Raw genomic sequence first — 18,001 nt, forward strand, 5'->3', positions numbered from 1 at the left:
CAGGAACTTCATTACTAAATTAAGCAGAAAATACTTGATAAGGGAATATACTTGTTAAGTGGACATTTTAGAAGCAAACTGACATTGGTGGGATAAATACATGGGATGGATTCAACTCAGCATTGTCTACGTTTAATGCCAACTTTAACATCTCCAAATTACCCTAATATGGCTAAGACCTGAAAAATTATCCTAAAGGGAACAAAAGTGTTCTTCTGTTTTTTCTTGTTTTTAAAACATCTGTGAGCTTTCTAAATGAGAGGAATTCCCATATTTCAGGGGGAAAAACACATTTATTGGCCGGGCATAGTGGCTCATGCCTGTAATCCCAGCACTTTGGGAGGCTGAGGCGGGTGGATCATGAGGTCAGGAGATTGAGACCATCCTGGCTAACACAGTGAAACCCCGTCTCTACTAAAAACACACACACAAAAAAATTAGCGGGGCATGGTGGCGGGTGCCTGTAGTCCCAGCTACTTGGGAGGCTGAGGCAGGAGAATGGCGTGAACCTGGGAGGCAGAGCTTGTAGTGAGCTGAGATCGTGCCACCTCACTCCAGGCTGGGCAACAGAGCGAGACTCTATCTCAAAAAAAATAAAAAATTTATTGCCTCATAATAAGTTTTATAGTGTCAGCTCCTTTATGCTTTCTCTTTTTCACAAAATCACAATCTTATTATATTCTTTTAATACAGCTAAAGTAAAATAAGCTTGCCTTAGTAGGAAAAGTTTTATTTAAATTTTGGAGGGTTTTTATCATTCTCATCATTCCCCTGCACCCTATTTAAAAAGACTAATCTAAATCATAAATATATGGCAAAAAAACACAAAACCATCATCAACCTCATTCCTTCTTCTTCTGCATGTGAGTTTTCTAAGGACTCTCCAGATTAAATGACTTGTTCCAAATTCTACAATCAGTTTGTGTCTATTTCAAGAACAGAATCCAGCTTTCCAATTTTAAATATGATGCTTTCTTTTATTTTCCATGCAAAATATTTTGTTTAAAAAAACATTAAATTATCAAGTATTGTACAGAATCCTCAGGTGTGTTGGATCTCCCTGTGGCTTCTGGCAGGTGACCACTTAAAGGCCACAATAACTTGATGTAGAAAAATCTTCATCTTGAGATGTTATCATCACATCAGACTTCAACTCTAGCCACCACTCCCAAGTAACATAAATCTACATTACACTGTGAAGTTAAAAGTAGGTCAAGTGTCAACCAAATAACTCAAGAAGGTATTCGCTCAATCAAAATGACAATGAAGAAAAAGTGGCAAGTTTCATTTCAAGAATGCAGAGAAAATGCCTACTATAACCTTCATGCCTGTTCCATTTGAATGACTTTCATGCGTTTTGTGTTTGTGCATGCCAGTTTATCAAGGATCATAGTGCCTTCAGCATCTCAATGAAGGCCTTTTTAGGCTTTGTTTCAATTCTAAGATTTATGGGATTTGTCATCAAGCTACTTGAATTATGGAAAGTGGAGAGTTGATATACTGACAGGGATTTTTATTATTTTTGAAGCAAACAGGAATGTGGAACAATATATTTTGAAAATTAAGTCACCAGTATCTTCAAGTTTTCCCTTTACCAAAATTGAGAAAATAACAGCTGTTTTTCCTGATTCCATTACATGGTAGATACATTTTGTGTGCCTTGTGTAATTTTTCTGATTTTTCTTTATCAATATTAATAGATCAATGATCAATTATTATTGAGCACTGATATGAGCTAAACTTTTTTTAGACTTAGCTAACACTGAGAGAATGGTATCTTTAATTTCTGATTTTTTTACTATATATAAATTATACTTCAGTTCCATAATGTAGAAACGTGATGCTTTTTCTTGAAGAGATAACGTGAGTGGGACTATAAGGCTAATATATACAAAATACACACATATACACACATGTACACACACCTATATATGTGTGTGTGTATATACACACAAACACATACCCACATCCTCACATCCACATACATATACATGAATATTTGTCTAGATGACAAACTGTAGAATTGAGAACTCAATGGGGTGATATAGAGGTAGATAGATAGTAAGTTCTATAAATCAGTGAAAACTTGAGATCAATGAAAACTATCATAGTCAAAAACTGTTTACAGGAAGAAAACAAATGTGGGCTGTGCCTAATAGGGAGGACATAATAGGTAAGGGAAAGTACATATATTATTTTATTTTTATGTTTATTTGTAATTAACACATAATAACTGTGTATATTTGTAAGATACATTGTATTGTTACATCTATGTATACATTATAGAAAGAGCCAATCAAGTCAATTAACATATCCACCACCTCCCAAACTTATTTTTATATGTGTGGTGAGATGTTAAAATTATACTATTTAAGCAATTTTGAAATACACAATACACCCCGTCTCTACTAAAAAAAAATACAAAAATTAGCCGGGAGCGGTGGCGGGCTCCTGTAGTCCCAGCTACACGGGAGGCTGAGGCAGGAGAATGGCGTAAACCCGGGAGGCGGAGCTTGCAGTGAGTGGAGATCGCGCCACTGCACTCCAGCCTGGGCGACAGAGCGAGACTCCGTCTCAAAAGAAAAAAAAAAAAAAAAAAAAGAAATACACAATACATCATCATTAACTGTGGTCGCCCTGCAGTGCAACAGATCACTAAAACTTATTCTGCCAGTCTAACTGAAATTTTTTATCCTTTAACCAACATCTTCTCTTTCCCCATCTCTCCCTGATTCCCTATAATCTACTTTCTCTTTCTATAAGATTGACTGTTCTAGATTCCTCACGTAAGTAAATTTATAAAATATTTATCTTTCGGTGCCTGGCTTATTTCATTTAGCATAATGTGCTCCAGTTCCATCCATATTATCACAAATAACATAATTCCCTTCCTTTGTTCAGCTGTATAACATGCCATTGTATATGTGTGTGTGTGTGTGTGTGTGTGTGTGTGTGTGTGTGTGTGTATTTTCTTTATCCATCCAGCCATTGATGGGTACTTTGGTTGCATCCGTATTTTGGCTATTCTGAATAATGCTGAAATCCACATGAGAATGCAGATAACTCCTTCTTATATGAATTTCAATTCCCTTGAATATATACCCAGAAGTGGGATTGCTGGATCATATGGTAATTCCAGTTTTAGCTTATTGAGGAACCGTCAAACTATCTCCCAAAATAGCTGTACAAATTTACATTTCCGCAACAGTGTACAAGGGTTCCCTTTTCTCCACATCCTCATGTGGAGAATGAGGATTCGGAGAATTACTGTGAAATATAACACTTATTATCATTCTTCTTTTTATAATAGCCATTCTAATAGATGTGAGGTGGTACCTCATGTGGTTTTAATTTCCATGTCTTTAATGATTAGTGATGTTGCACATTTTTTCACATATGTTAGCAATTCCTATCTTTTTTTGAGAATCATCTGTTCATATCATTTGCCTATTTTTAAATTGGGTTATTAGTATTTTTGCTATTAAGTTTTTTGAAGTCTTTATTTTGGATACTAGCTCTTTATCAGACATATGGTTTGCATATATTTTGTCCCAATCCATGAGTTGTCTCCTCACTCTGTTGCTTCCTTTGTTATGGAAGAGCTTTTTAGTTTGATGCAATTTAATTTGTCTCTTTTTACTTTTGTTGCCTATACTTTTGGAGTCCTAGCCAAGATATCATTGCCCAGACTAATATCGTGGAGTTTGTTCCCCGTGTTTTCTTTGAGTAACTTTACACTTTCAAGTCTTATATTTAAGTTTATATTTTATCCAATTTGAGTTGATGTTTGTGTACGGTGTGAAATAGTACAGTTCATTATTCTACATGTGGATATCAAGTTTTCCCAATGTCACATATTAAAGACACTCTCTTTCCCTCATTATGTGTTCTTGCCACCTCTGTTGAAAATCAATTTATAAATACTTGGGTTTATTTCTGGGCTTTTAATTCTGTTCTACTGGTCTATGTGTTTGTTTTTATGCCAGTCCCATGCTTTTTTGATTTATAATAGCTTTATAGTATATTTTGAAATCAGGAAATGTGATGCTCCAGCTTTGCTCTTTTTGTTCAAAATTGCTTTGGATATTCAGAGTCTTCTCTGCTTCCATATGAACTTGAGGATTATCTTTTATATTCCTGTGAAAATAACATTGCAATTTTGATAGGTTTTGCATGAAATCTGTAGATCACTTTAGGTAGTATGAATTCTACCGACATTATCTGACTATGAGATATATTTTTATTTATCTATGTCTTCAGTTTTTTAATCAATGTTTTATAATTTTCAATAAACACATCTTTCATCTCCTTGGCTAAATTTACTCCTAAGTATTTTTTATGTTATTGTAAATGGGATTGTTATTTTCCATTTCTTTTTAGGATAGCTCATTATTAGTGTGTAGAAATACCAGTGATTTTTATATTTTGATTTTGTAACCTACAAATTTGTTTATCAGTTCTAACAGTTTTTTTGGTGGAGCTTTTAGGGTTTTCTACATATAAGATCATATCATCAGCAAACAGAGATAATTTCACTTCTCTCTTTCATATATGATATCTTTAGCTTATTCTTGCCTAAATGCTCTGGCTAGGACTTCAAGTACTATGCCAAATATAAGTGGCAAGATTGAGCATTCTTGTTGCTGACCTTACAGGACAAGCTTTCAGCATTTCACTGTTGAGTGTGATGTTAGCTGTGACCTTATTATACACGGCTTTTATTGCATTGAAGTACATTTATTGTACACCTAGTTTTTGAGAGTTTTTAACATAAAGGGATATTGAATTTGTCAAAAATTTTTTCTGCTTCTACTCAGATGATCATGTGCTTTGAGTTATTCATTTTGTTAGACATGCCTTACAAGAAATACTAAAAGGAGTTCTTCAACCTGAAGGAAAAAGTACCACTAGGTAGAAACAAAAAAATATAAAAATATGGTCAGAGTGGAAGCAGGTGTGAGAGGGTCCAGCAGAAGGAAACATGGCTGCCAGTGTGTTTGAGTCCATTAGTAAGTTTGGCCTGGCCTTAGCTGTTGTAGGAGGCGTGGTGAACTTTGCCTTGTACAGTGTGGATGCTGGACACAGAGCTGCCATCTTTGACTGATTCTGTGGCATACAGGACATTGTGGTAGGGGAAGGGACTCACTTTCTCATCCCATGGGTACAGAAACCAATTTTCTTTAACTGCTGTCCTCAACCATGTGATATGCCAGTCATCACTGGTAGCAAAGATTTACAGAATGTCAACATCACACTTTGTATCCTCTTCTGGCCTGTTGCTAGCCAGTTTGTTCACATCTTCACCAGCATCGGAGAGGACTACAATGACTGTGTGCTGCTGTCCATCACTACCAAAACCCTCAAGTTAGTGGTGGCTCACTTTGTTGCAGGATAACTGACCACCCAAAGAGAGCTGGTCTCCAGGTAGGTGAGTGATGACCTTACAGGGCAAGCAGCCACCTTTGGGCTCATCCTGGATGACGTGTCCTTCACACATCAGGAGTTTGCAGGAGTTTGCAGAAGCAGTGGAAGCCAAACAGGTGGCTCAGCAGGAAGCAGAGAGGGCCAGATTTGTGGTGGAAAAGGCTGAGCATCAGAAAAAGGCAGCCATCATCTCTGCCGATGACAACTCCAAGGCAGCAGAGCTGATCCCCAACTCACTGGCCACGGCAGGGATAGCCTGATTGAGCTGTGTAAGCTGGAACCTGCGAGACATTACATACCAGCTCTCATACTCTGGGAGCGTCACCTACCTGCCTGTGGGGCAGTCCGTGCTTTGTGCTCCTCCAACTGCTCCAGTGAGGGCCCACCCTGTCTTTACCCCTGAGGGTCAACTGGGCCACAGCCCAGTGATTCTTAATGATGCCTTCCTTTTGCCCCAACCCAGATTGGATTATTTCCAATGACCTGTTTTCTAGTTCATCAATCCTTCTTCTGCTTGTTCTACTTGCCTGTTGAACTCCTCTTTTGAATTGTTATTATTATATTCTTCAGCTCAATAATTCCTGTTTGGTGTTAACTAATATTTCCTATCTCCATTTTAAAGTTCAGTTTGTTCATACGTTTCTCTCCACACCTCAGTGATCATCTTTATGACTGTTCTTTTGAACTGCCTATCGAGTAAATTCTATGTCTCCATTTCATCAGGGTTGGCTTCTAGAGATTTATCTTATTATTTATTTGAAATATGTTTTCATATTTCTTCATTTTCCTTGACTTTATGTGGGATTCAGTACCTTAGATAAAAGAACCACCTCTCCCAGTCTTGCTAGATTGGTCTTGTGTTGGAGATATTCCTCCCAATTAGCATGGCTGGAGATTCTAGGTGCCTGAAAACACTTTGTTTGTCTAATCCATTTTGCTTTCATTGGCCCCTGTGTTATTCCATTCTCACACTACTAGTAAAGACATACCCAAGACTGGGTAATTTATAAAGGAAAGAGATTTAATTGACTCACAGTTCCACATGACTGGGGAGGCCTCACAATCATGGTGGAAGGCAAAGGAGGAGGAAAGTGACATCTTACATGGAGGCAGGCAAGAGAGCTTGTATAGGATAATGCCCCTTTACAAAACATCAGATCTCATGAGAATTACTCACTGTCACAAGAACAGCAGCATGAGGGTAACCACCCCCATGATTCAAGTACCTCCCACCAGGTTCCTCCCACAACATGCGGGAATCATGGGAGCTACAATTCAAGATGATATTTGTGGGGAGACAGAGCCAAACCATATTGTTCCACCCCGGGCCCTCCCAAATCTCATGTCCTCACATTTCAAAATCAATCATGCCTTCCCAACAGTCCCCCAAAGTCTTAACTCATTTCAACATTAGTTCAAAAGTCCACAGTCCAAAGTCTCATCTGAGACAAGCCAAGTCCTTTCTGCCTATGAGCCTGTAAAATCAAAAACAAGTTGGATACTTCCTAAATACAATGGGGGTACAGTCATTCAGAAAATACAGCTGTTCCAAATAGGAGAAAATTGCCCAAATGAATAGGCCTGCAGGCTTCATGCAAGTCTGAGATCCAGTGGGGCAGTCAAATCTTAAAGCTCCAAAATGATTCCCTTTGACTCCATGTCTCACATCCAGGTCTTGCTGATGCAAGAGGTAGGTTCCCTTGGTCTTGCGCAGCTCCACCATTGTAATTTTACACATCCTCTGAAACCTACTCAGAGGTTCCCAAACCTCAATTCTTGACTTCTGTGCACCCACAAGCCCAACACCATGTATAAGCCACCAAAGCTTGGGGCTTACACACTCTAAAGCAACAGTCTGAACTCTATACTGGCCCCTTTTAGCCATGGCTGGGATGCAGAGTATCAAGTCCCAAGACTGCACAAAGCAACTAGGCTGGTCTATGAAAAAAATTTTTTGTCCTAAGTCGCCAGGCTTGTGATGGTACCAATTTACTATATTAGTCCATTCTCATGCTGCTAATAAAGAAATGCCAGAGACTAGATAATTTATAAAGGAAAGGGGTTTAATTAACTCACAGTTCCACATGGCTGGGAGGCCTCACAAAATGGCAGAAGGCAAAGGAGGAGCAAAAGCACATCTTACAAGGCAGCAGGCAAGAGAGTTTGTGCAGGGGAACTCCCCTTGATAAAACCATCAGATCTCATGAGACTTATTCACTTTCAAGAGAACAGCATGGGAAAAACCCAACCCCATGATTCAATTACCTCCCACTGGGTTCCTCCCGCAACGCATGGGAATCATGGGAGCTGCAATTCAAAATGTGATTTGGGTGGGGACACAGCCAAAGCATATAAATCCCCAAGAAATTAGTGATTGCCAAGTCATGCTATTGCCTTGAGAGAGCTGGAATAGAAGACAGTCTCTTGGGATTCAGCTAGAGAGGCTAGGGTGTTAGATGTGTGTTCCAGTTTCTTCTTTTCTTACAGAGAAGCTGAGAGCCAAAGTTTATGTCCCACTTATTCTGTCCTTCACCAAGGAGACAGTCTGAAGCAGCTGCCTCTGCTCATAATCAGAATGCTCACTTTGAGTTTAGTGAGAGAGATGCTGAACATTTTCAAGTTTAAAAGTCTTTTCTTGTTCCCTGTGGTCTAGGAGACTTAGGAGTGCAGAGCTCTGTCGACTCCTATACCTAAGTGATTTAGGAGCCAGTCCCTTGGGTAAAGGCTATAAAAGTTGGGGCACTCAATGCATGCAGAAGCCACTCACAGTGAGAGTGTGCACATCTAGATTTACTACTGGGGCAAACCAGGGAAAAATATGCAGGGAGAGCCCACGCTCCCATTCAAACAAGTGGAAGTCTCACACCCTTCTAGCAGGGGAAGAATGTAGTCCAGAATTATCACTGAAACAAAGCAGGGAAGAAGGTGCAGAGAATGCCTACTTTTCCAATCAGGAATGAAGAGGTCCCCCAGTCTCTCTCTAATGAGAGATTGCAGAAATTTATCTTAAAAGCAAGGCAAGGAAGGAAGCAAGGGGAGTGCCCACTCTCCTATTAAAGCAAGCAGAACTTTTACACCTCTCTTGTAGGAGTAGACTGAGATTACAGAAATTTATCTTAGGAGCAAGCCCGAGAAGAAGGTACACACAGGACATGCCTTGCTTTCTGTTTAAGCTGGAGAAGGTTTATTCTTCATTTGCTATGTATGTTCCCAGATACTGGCTTGTTAAAAGGCCAGAACCACAGGAAGCTGATGGGAAAGCCTGAGACCAACTTTGGGGGAATTTAGAAGCTGGGCCAATCCTGAGTGCTGTATCTGCTAGGAGGGCTCATGTGTTTCAAACCTTTTTTTTTTTCTTTTCTTTTATGCTTGAGATAAATCTTCTGATGCTCTCTCCCTGTGGCTTATCAAGCATGGGGATTGAAGAGCCAAGCCCTCTGTAGAGACTGCAAAAGTTGGCACTTTATGTGTGGTACAAGCCCCTTACCCCTCAGGAAGAAGCTGGTAGTTGAGATTTTTCTTCTCACTGTAAGGCTCTGTGGTCAGGGTGGAGCTAGTGTATGAGTGTATTTCTGCTTTCAGTATCCATTTTGATGTGACTATTTCTCAGTAGTCTGGCATGTGGGGGTCTTTCATTTGGATTTTGGCTTTCTCTTGGAGAGAACTGACTTATGTTTAGTTGTATACTAGATGTGCCTGTGGGATGAGGGGTAGCCCAGAGCCTGCTCTTTCACCATGTTGCTGACATACCCTCATATATTATTTCTTAATTTTAATTTCCCAAATTGTGTCAAGTTATTAAATTCCTATTTCATTGCCATCACCTTGGGCAAAGTCATTATCATCTCTCTTCTAGATTGTTGCCGTAACTCCTCAATAAATCACTCGTTTACTCCATTCCAATTCATTTGCCAAATAAAAGGTCAGTATCTTTATGTGAATTAGGTTGCCTTAATCCTCATAACAATGTTCTTTTACTAGGATTGCTGGGCTAGATTCTTCTAGTTTAATTTTATTATCTGAGACCCAAATCATAGAAAAATGACATAACTGAGGTCACCCAGCTAGTAAGTTGCAGAGCTAGGATATAATATCAGGAGCTATAGCCTCTACTCATAATCATTGTGCTATATGGTCTCCATTGTATATTATTGTTGTTTGTTTTCATTATGACTATATTGAAGAATGACTTTGGGCTGGGGGCAGTGGCTCATGCCTGTAATCCCAGCACTTTGGGAGGCTGAGGCAGGCGGATCACGAGGTCAGGTGATCGAGACCACGGTGAAACCCCGTCTCTACTAAAAATACAAAAAAAATTAGCTGAGCATGGTGCATGGTGGTGGGCACTCGTAGTCCCAGCTACTCGGGAGGCTGAGGCAGGAGAATGGCGTGAACCCGGGAGGCGGAGATTGCAGTGAGCGGTGATCGCGCCACTGCACTCCAGCCTGGGTGACAGAGCGAGACTCCGTCTCAACAAAAGAATGACTTTGTGCCAGACATAGTATGTTTATGGGTTAGGGGAAAGATAAAGATTAATATAAAAACAAGCAGTTGCATGAATTTGGTACAACAGCTGTAAAATTAGAAACAATAGTAGCACTAGAACTGAGATTGCAAAGTGGAGCTTATGAAGTTTATGAACTTTAATTAAAATGTCACTGATGTAGGTGCCAAAAACCATGAAAAGGATGAAGTATGTTAGTTAATTGTCTCCTAGCAGGGGAAAGAAAATAGAGTAGATTATCAAATGAGCAATGGGCATTTTACATTTTGATTAAGAACCTTCTCCATCATAAGACATTTATAAAAATATCTGGGAACAAAGACAAGTTTTAATTCCCTGTGGATGATAGGATAGTTTATATTGTATACATGATCAAATTTACTTGAAAGAGATAAAATATAAAATATTAATCTGTTGAAAGCCTAGAAAATAACAATCGGATATACTCAGTGATACAAAGTAATTCAGATGTCACTTGTTCATGTGAATGAGATATCATGTTTTATTCAGCTTATAGTGTTTGTTCAGACATTGTAAAATAATTTCAGGGAATAAAATGCAGTATTCTAATTAGAAGCTAATAGACTATTCTTTTAGACTCCACACAATGTACATAACTCCTGGACACTGATGTTGTAATTTTAAAGAAACACAACATTTTTAAGACCTGAATAAAATTCTTTTTAAAAAGCAAGAATGAGCTAATAATCTATAGATGTTGATTTCCCTGAGAAATTATGGCAATAAAAGTTAAATAATATCCAAGTATCATTTTACTTCATCCCATATCAAGTGCCAGACATAGTTCCTTGTTCCTTTACACATAAAATCTTATTAGGGTCTTGGAAGTAGTCATTATTATTCCCACTTTCCATTGGGAAAGTTAAGGCCTTAAAGACTTAAATAATAATTTTCACAAGTATACATAGTACGTGACAGAGCCAGTAGAGAAATTCTGTTTGCTTATTTCATAGCCCAAGTTTTTGTTTTTTGTTTTTATTATACTTTAACTTCTAGGGTACATGTGCATAACGTGCAGGTTTGTTACATATGTATACTTGTGCCGTGTTGGTGTGCTGCACCCATCAACTCATCAGCACCCATCAACTCGTCATTTACATCAGGTATAACTCCCAGTGCAATCCCTCCCCGCTCCCCCTTCCCCGTGATAGGCCCCAGTGTGTGATGTTCCCCTTCCCGAGTCCAAGTGATCTCATTGTTCAGTTCCCACCTATGAGTGAGAACATGCGGTGTTTCGTTTTCTGTTCTTGCGATACTTTGCTGAGAATGATGGTTTCCGGCTGCATCCATGTCCCTACAAAGGACACGAACTCATCCTTTTTTATGGCTGCATAGTATTCCATGGTGTATATGTGCCACATTTTCTTAATCCAGTCTGTCACTGATGGACATTTGGGTTGATTCCAAGTCTTTGCTATTGTGAATAGTGCTGCAATAAACACACATGTGCATGTGTCTTTATAGCAGCATGATTTATAATCCTTTGGGTATATACCCAGTAATGGGATGGCTGGTTCATATGGTACTTCTAGTTCTAGATCCTTGAGGAATCGCCATACTGTTTTCCATAATGGTTGAACTAGTTTACAATCCCACCAACAGTGTAAAAGTGTTCCTATTTCTCCACATCCTCTCCAGCACCTGTTGTTTCCTGACTTTTTAATGATTGCCATTCTTACTGGTGTGAGATGGTATCTCATTGTGGTTTTGATTTGCATTTCTCTGATGGCCAGTGATGATGAGCATTTTTTCATGTGTCTGTAGGCTGTATGAATGTCTTCTTTTGAGAAATGTCTATTCATATCCTTTGCCCACTTTTTGATGGGGTTGTTTGTTTTTTTCTTGTAAATTTGTTTGAGTTCTTTGTAGGTTCTGGATATTAGCCCTTTGTCTGACGAGTAGATTGCAAAAATTTTCTCCCATTCTGTAGGTTGCCTGTTCACTCTGATGGTAGTTTCTTTTGCTGTGAAGAAGCTCTTTAGTTTAATGAGATCCCATTTGTCAATTTTGGCTTTTGTTGCCATTGCTTTTGGTGTTTTAGACATGAAGTCCTTTCCATGCCTATGTCCTGAATGGTATGACTGGGTCATAATGTTCCTTCTTTCTTTTCTCACTTCCTTTTAAAATGTTGAGGGTACACTAAAGGAAATTATTGAGGTAGTCATTGTGGACTCCACTCAATTTGAGTTCTTTCTGCTTTAACATTTATTTTTTTCACATTACCCCGGAGTCTAAATATATGACATTTATCTGGTCAATATTTCATAAATTGAATGTTTTATTCTTATATTAACTTAGTATTACTATGAGTAGATATTAGCCTAATTAATGCATAGTGTTATGCATTTCTACCTCAATCTTTTTATTTTTGTACAAATTTTGAGGAGAGGCTTTACCTAGGAAATACAATATCAGCATTTATCTGCACATTCTGTGAGCACAGATGGCTGATGGGAGAAGCACTCACATTATTTCAAGAGTCAGTAGCCTATGGCATACAGGCAAAACATGAGCCAGTGTTCATTGAGTTATGGAACAGTTGCCACCACTTCTTTGTATCTATCCTCAATATATTTAAGAAGTGCCTTTATCTGTGAGAATCAAAGTCAGACAGGTTTTTCTTGTCTTACAAATATCAACCGTTGCAGCATTATACCTGTATATGTACATGCAAAATGTCATTACATGTCAGGAGGATAACATAAAATCTGCACTTTCATATATCCTTATCTTTGCCAATTAAGATGGAAAGGAGTGAGACCATTAGAACCCTACTTTAAAAGATTTCAAACCAGATTTCATTTCCTGGTCTGTGTGCATGTTCAGGATATAGGGGAAAACAAAACAATATCTTTTCCCTGCCTGTCACAAGGTTTATAACTGACACCCTTATACAAAAGACAGACAGATTCACAAAAGGATATCATGACAAATTTATTTAACCCAAGTTTTATGTCAAATGAGAGCCTTCAGAAATGAAGACCTAAAGATCCAAGAATTTTTATCCTTAGGCATCTGTTTCATAAGTCAATGATACTTTTATCCTTAGGATCCGAGAAGAATGGACAGTATGCTTGGACAAAAATTAAGTGTGATCTAATGGAATTAAAGGAAGCGGGGCACTTAGCAAGGTTGGTTTGTTCAGATTCTTCTTGGCCTGAAGCTGTAGGGCAGAACCCCTCTAAAATTAGAGTCTTATGATCTTCTTTCAGGCAGAGTAAGTCAGAGAATTTCTTTATGGCTATACTTCAGGGTAGAAAGGTGGGAGAAGGTCAGAGTGGCCTCCTGGCTACTGCAGTTTTTTCAATTGCCAACTTGACATATTTTGGAGTATTATATTCAGAGCCCTGATATTGGCAGAGAACCAATAAACCCACAAGCTATGGGGAGGACCAAGAAGCAACAGGGTGGAAATAAAGAGCCCTGTGCATCTAACTCACACAACCACAGTACTAATCCATATTTGTAAAAAGGCAAATGGAGAGAGTCCTGAGGACAACTGTCAGTCACTAGTTAAACAGGGCTCAGTCTGAATTTAGTGGAGTGCAGATTTAAAATGGGTTTTTTCCCCAATTATTCCTTTTATGCTCTGAAGAATACTCATTTTCAGTCCTTAATGTTATTTAGCACTGATTTTATAGCTTTGTAATAACTTTTAGTTATTGAAAATTCTTTTTATTTTATTTTATTTTTTATGTTTGCAATGGAGTCTCTCTCTGTCACGCAGGCTGGAGTGCAGTGGCGCGACCTTGGCTCACTGCAACCTCTGCCTCCCGGGTTCAAGTGATTCTCCTCCCTCAGCCTCCCAAGTAGCTGGGATTATAGGCACCTGCCACCATGCCCAGCTAATTTTTTGTATTTTTTAAATTTTAGTAGAGACGAGGTTTCACCATGTTAGTTAGGCTGGTTTCAAACTCCTGACCTCAGGTGATTGGCCCACCTGGGCCTCCCAAGGTCCAGGCGTGAGGAACCATGCCCAGCCATTAGAGAAAACTCTAATGTCCACTGTAAAGCCTTGATTTTTGTAGGCACATATCGCTCACATTCTCTTCTCTCCCTAGGCCCATGATGAAAGAGGAGCTTGGAATGAAAGAGGGCAGGGGTTTGTGGGTTGCCTTCCCCAGTGGGTAGGGTCAAATAGGAAGGCTAGAAAAATGGCAGGTCTTTTGTGGTAAGTTTGATGATGGCTTGCCGTTGTTGGCTCCATATGGTTCCACTTGCTATTGGTGGCCTTACCCAGGTGATTATTTTCCATACATAGTTTTATTGTTTTCTTCAAACTGTGCTCAGCTTCAACCTTTATTTCTTCTCTTTTCCAAGGGCCTTTTTGGAGAGGGAGATCTTAGTCTCTATTTCACCCAACTGCCTTTCTCAAAGTGTGCCTCCTTGCTGATCTGCCTTACTGTTAGTCCCATAGCTCATTCTTTCTTTTCTATGTTCCATGCTCTATAGATCCCAGAAATGACTGTGGTCTTGTCCAGATGCTATTAAAGACCACTTCCTCCAGGTTCACTGCATCACTGGACCTATCAATTCTGCTGAAACAACCTGTACAATAAACCCCAATCATAGCTTCAGAATTCACTAGATTGGGAGCGGACTCTCTTTTCCTAGGGTCATGTAGCTCTCTGAACACATTCTTCTCTGTTCTAAAGGCAGCACCAGGCTAGCGTGCTAATTTGCTGTGCAACTATCCAGCCGGGAGAGAAATGCCAGTCTCTTCTTCATTCCGTTAGCTCCTTTGTTTGGGTGAAGGAGGAAAGAAGCTCTTCATTTATGCATATTCCATAGGAAGGGAGGGAAAAGCCTCTTTACCAAACACCTTGTGTTCCTCACAATAAAGAGAAGACCTTAAATTCCTTCTCATGTATAACAAGTCATGTGTCATTTCTTCTGAAACTGGAGCACCTTTTACAAAAGCCTGGTCATGGAATGAATGTTGAGTACTCTACTAAATCATGTCTGAGAGAGAAAGAGATTTGTGTGATCTTAGTTAAATAGATTTCATAGCACGTTAAAAATTAAGATTGTATCATTGAGCAATCTCATTTGCCATAAACTATCAACCATTTCTAATTTTTCTTCGTTATGCTGTGACCTCCGAAGAACTTCCTCAGTTCCCAAGACATGTGGAAAAACAGTTGCATATCATTTGACTAGATTATTTTACCTAGTCTTTTAAAGATATTGCCTACAAAAATGCCATTTAAAATTGCAAAAAAAAAAAAAAAAAAGTTTAAACCTCATCACTGTACCAGGAATGTCTTTTATTTTTAATGTTAACCTTGGTAGTTAATTTTGAATTGTCCATTTGTCCGTTCAACCAACATATAGTAACATCTACTATGTATGTAGCACTGGGCTTAGCTCTAGGGCTACAAAAATGAACAGACATCTCCACTGTCCTTTTTAGAGCCTACATTCTAGTTGAGGAAAGAAAGTATATAGGAATACAAATAAACAAGTTACAGATTGTGGTAAGCAAAGAGGGAACTAAACAGGGTTCTCTTAGAGAAAATAACTGGGGTGGGGCTACTTTAAATATAGCAACTGGAGAAGACCTCTCTGATGAAGTGATGTCTCAGCTGAGATGACAAGTATGGGAAAGAGGTAGCCAAGGTGAAGGGCTGACAGAACTGTATTCCAGGTACAGGGGAAGGAGATTTGAGAATTTGGTGTGTGAAAAGGTATGTGGTATGTTATTCTAGAATGTGGCAGGGGGCCAATATCACCAGTGTTTTTTGACAGAGAGGGAAAATCAGGTATGGTCTTAGAGGCCCTGCTAAAGAATTGTGTTTACATTCACAGTGCAATGAGAAACCATTCAAGGATTTAAGCAGGGAAGTAAAATTAAGTAATTAAATTTTTAAAAGATCACTTTGATTTCTCAGTACAAAACAAATTGTAGAAAGCAACAGTGAAAGCAGCAAGACAATTAAGAGTCTGTTGAATTGACAGACAAGAGATGCTGGTGATTAGGACAAGGATGGTGGCAGTGGAAACGGAGAGAAGGCTCCCACAAAATTCATGTATTGAAGGCTTCAATTACCTCCTCACATATGGCCTGTGAGGAGGGAATTGAAGAAAAATGAAGTCATAAGGGTGGGGTCCTAATTTAATAGGACTGATATCCTTACAAGAAGAGAAAGAAAAACCAGTGTGCTCTCTCCGTGATGGAAGGACACAGCAAAAAGATAGTCATCTACAAGTCAGGAAGAACACCTTTATGAGGAACTGACCGTGCTGGCACCTTGGTCTTTAACTTCCCAGCCCCTAGAACTGTGAGAAGGAGATTTCTGTTGTTTAAGCCTCCCAGGATTTTGTTACGGCAGCCCAAGCAAACAAAGACAGATGGCCATATGGAGAATTATTTTACAGATAGCACTACTAGGATTTAATAGTGGATTGCATATGCATACAGGTGATGAAATAAATAAGTCAATGATATGTTCTAGTTTTATTTATTTATTTTACTTATGTATTTATTGGTTTGACTATCTGGGTGAATGTTGGCACCATATACTATCAATTGGAAAAAAAAAAAATTAGAAAAAAATAAGACCTGGCTGACAGAACAGGGGTGATCAACAAACCAAGTTTGAACATTTCTGTTTGTATGTTTCTGGAACATACAAGAGGAGGTATCAAGTAGATGTATAGATACACAAGTCTGGATCCCAGAAAAGAGGTCTGGGCTGAGATATAAATGTTGAGATTGTTGGCATGCAGGTCCTATGTAAATTAATAGTAACAAATGAGACCGCCCATTAAATGTATAAAGAAAGATTAAGGCCAGCATTGAAATATAAATTTAAAGTAAAAATGGATAAACATATAAGAAGAGGAAAATCAGGAGACTCCAAGAAAAGAGTCAACAAGATCATAAATGCATCAAGGGATATTTGTTATTTTGACCAGAGGAATTGTAAGGAGCTACACAAATAAACAGCAATTTTTACAGTAGGTCAAAAAGAAATGGAAATTGAGGAAAGGAAAGAACATGTATCACTAAATATATATATAATATATAAATATAATATGATATATTTATATTATATATTTATATAAATATATCATACATATTTATGCTAATATAAATATTAGCAAAATATTCTACATAATTACATAATATTTTACATAATTAGCATAATATAATACAAAATGCTTATATAAATATATTTATATTATATATTTATAAAAAATATTACATATTATAATATATATTATAAATTACATATTTATATATTTTATATATATATTAATATTTTGTTGTTAGTGTTGTTGTTGTTGTTGAGACGGAGTCTCACTCTGTCGCCCAGGCTGGAGTGCAGTGGCTCAATCTCGGCTCCCTGCAAGCACCGCCTCCTGGGTTCATGACATTCTCCTGCCTCAGCCTCCCAAGTAGCTGGGACTACAGGCGCCCACCACCACACCCAGCTAATTTTTTTGTATTTTTGGTAGAGACGGGGTTTCACTGTGTTAGCCAGGACGGTCTCGATCTCCTGACCTCGTGATCCGCCCACCTCGGCCTCCCAAAATGCTGGGACTACAGGTGTGAGCCACCGCGCCTGACTACTAAAATATATTTTTACCATATTAGTGATACATGTTCTTTAGGAACGTGGCACCATCTCTCTCTGTTTCCACTGCCACCATCCTTGCCCTAATCCCCAGCATCTCTTGTCTGTCAACTCAATAGAATCTTAATTGTCTTTCTGCTTTCACTGTTGTTTCCTAAGAACGTGTATCACTAATACACTAAAATTACATAATTCATAATTTTACCATGACAAAAATATAAAATACATATTAGAGATACAAATGTATTATATATAAAATATAAAACATAGATTAAATATATATTTTATATTATTTAATGGTAAAAGGAAACAATGAGATATCTAGGATGTGGATATTAAGCAATTGACTTTTTGTTGTGTTTTATAAATTTTTAAAGCTATTTGAAAGATAGACGACTTTAGAGGGTATTATGCAAAGATAGGCATAATCTAGTAATGAGAAACATGATTAATATTTCAGGAGAAAAGCAAG

General features: G+C 38.4%; 1 protein-coding gene and 1 pseudogene across 14 annotated transcripts in view; both read left to right on the forward strand.

Moving 5' to 3' along the window:
- LOC105493237 (polypeptide N-acetylgalactosaminyltransferase 13) overlaps nucleotides 1-18,001 on the forward strand; it is a 623,722-nt gene that overhangs the window by 444,257 nt on the left and 161,464 nt on the right. The window lies entirely within an intron of this gene.
- On the forward strand, nucleotides 554-16,940 carry LOC139357117 (prohibitin 1 pseudogene; annotated as a pseudogene).

This window comes from Macaca nemestrina, chromosome 11 (genome assembly GCF_043159975.1).
Source record: "Macaca nemestrina isolate mMacNem1 chromosome 11, mMacNem.hap1, whole genome shotgun sequence".
Taxonomy (NCBI): domain Eukaryota; kingdom Metazoa; phylum Chordata; class Mammalia; order Primates; family Cercopithecidae; genus Macaca; species Macaca nemestrina.